This window comes from Notamacropus eugenii, chromosome 3 (assembly GCF_028372415.1).
Source record: "Notamacropus eugenii isolate mMacEug1 chromosome 3, mMacEug1.pri_v2, whole genome shotgun sequence".
Taxonomy (NCBI): Eukaryota; Metazoa; Chordata; class Mammalia; order Diprotodontia; family Macropodidae; genus Notamacropus; species Notamacropus eugenii.
In genome coordinates this window covers 181,188,467-181,190,385 of record NC_092874.1, presented here as the reverse complement: position 1 = coordinate 181,190,385, position 1,919 = coordinate 181,188,467, and the positions used below count along the sequence as shown (strand labels likewise).

General features: G+C 47.5%; 1 protein-coding gene across 7 annotated transcripts in view; it reads right to left on the bottom strand.

Moving 5' to 3' along the window:
* Positions 1 to 1,333, bottom strand: part of SOX5 (SRY-box transcription factor 5) — a 1,296,482-nt gene extending 1,295,149 nt beyond the window's left edge. For 4 of the 7 annotated variants that reach the window (XM_072653485.1, XM_072653496.1, XM_072653498.1 and 1 more), the window contains exon 1: positions 274 to 728. The gene's annotated coding sequence lies outside the window, so the exon portion shown is untranslated. Of the gene's footprint in view, positions 1 to 273; positions 730 to 1,174 lie in introns of those variants that run through there. The other 3 variants (XM_072653486.1, XM_072653490.1, XM_072653487.1) reach the window with 2 other exon arrangements.
* Positions 1,334 to 1,919: the final 586 nt, after the last annotated feature.

Sequence of the window (1,919 nt, the reverse complement as noted above, 5' to 3'; positions counted from 1 at the left end):
TCGCCTCCTCCCTTACCCTCAACCCAATCCCCCTCCTATAAAGCACTTCATGAAACTCCGATCCCCACCCCCCTCTCCCTATACCCCCCTCCTCCCCCCACCCCACCCCCCCCAGCCCGCTTCCTTTTCCTTATTCTCCAGCTGGAGCTGAAAATGAGTGCTGAGTGGAGAGCACTGTGAACAGCAGAGGGAAGCTCTTCTGCTTTGGATATCTGCCCACAACAATATCTGTACGAACAACAAAGTTAAAATGATTAGATTCAGGCACCTTACCCGGTCTCTTTAAAGTCTCCTCTTGCGTGGGATGCAAAGTGGAACTGTGATGGGCTGGGGGAAAACAAGAGGAGATTGGAGATGGATTTTGGTAGATCGCCTTTTTCCCCCTGTGTGTCTATGTGTGTATGTGTGTGTGTGTGTGTGTGTGTGTGAGAGAGAGAGAGAGAGAGAGAGAGAGTGTGTGTGTGTGTGTGTCTCTCCCTCTGTCTCTCTCGCTCGCTCGCTCACTCTTTCAGTGTTGCTCTCAAGGACGAGGTGAAATCCCTTTGCTGGTCATGAGGCGGCTTCAGAGACAAACAACACAATGCGAGTGCAAATAACAAAGGCAAAAAGACACTGGAAACAATGGGGGAGGAGAGGGCAGCCGCACCAGCTCTCTGTACACTCGCCAGTCACCTCAACACACGCTGGAGAGGTGGTGCGGGGGGAGGGAGGGAAGGGAAGGGGAAGGGGGGGACTCCCTCTCTCACTTCAGATCTCTTCTGATGTTTCTTAAACAAACCCTGACCTCCTTATTGGAGCTCTCCCCCCCCCAACCTCCCGCTTAGCCTGGCCAAATAGGAGGGAGAGAGATAGTTTTCTCTCCTATCTGCTGCAGAGTAACTAGATTGTAAAATAACACAGTGATTACTAACACGGTGTAGGAATTTAAAAAAAAAAAATCTGTCTGCTACTTAAAGGAGCAATAAAATAAAATCGTAGGAGTGCAAAGGAGTCATGGATATAGGAATATATATGTATGGATATATAGGATATATATCCTATGTATGGCTATATATCTAGATAGCTATATCTCGGTTCCAATGCACCTATAAATATGCATGGATGTTTAATCAAGTCCCCTTTGTCAACTTCTTCGCCGCGCAGAAATCCTCGCTCATGGCTGTGAAATCATTACCTGATCTCCTTCCAGGAGCCCCTCTCTCAATCTGCCAACAGTAAACATCGCTGTGTGTGTGTGTGTGTGTGTGTGTGTGTGTGTGTGTGCGTGTGCGTGTGTGTGTGTGCGTGTGTGTGCGTCCCCACAAAACCTTCCGTAAGGGGAGCAGCTGTCTGTTGGGTGCAAAGGCTGCAAGAGGGAAAGGGTTTGATTTTTTAAAAAGATCACTGCAGCCAGCCTCTGGGGATCTTTCTCCTTGATCTCTCTTGTCGTCCTACTCGGTCTCCTTTCCCCGACAGATCCCACCAAATAGCAGCTATTGTTTACAATTCACCACTACCTACTCCTTCCTCCCCCCCCAAAAAAAAGTTTTGAAGCTTTTCCATCTCTGCCTTTGGGGAGTTCAGTTAGTTTGTATTTGTTGTGTGTGGATGGAGCACAACAAATCAATGCGTTAGACCCAGCGGATGTTTTTGAAGGATACATACGGGTCCGTGCCTGACTTCAACACTTCTTAAAATGAAGTACTTAGCTGGCAAAACAGTGTTAAGCCAGAGGTTTGCCCTAATAGATACCAGCTCTTTTTCTGTGTGTGTGTGTGTGTGTGTGTGTGTGTGTGTGTGTGTGTGTGACAGAGAGAGGGAGAGAGAGAGAGAACGCTCAAAGGAGTCTTTTACAAACTTACATTATCATCAGAAAACCCTTAGGTAATGCGCTGAGCATAAACTGTTTGAGTGGATTAAAGTATGTGCTGACTCTGAAG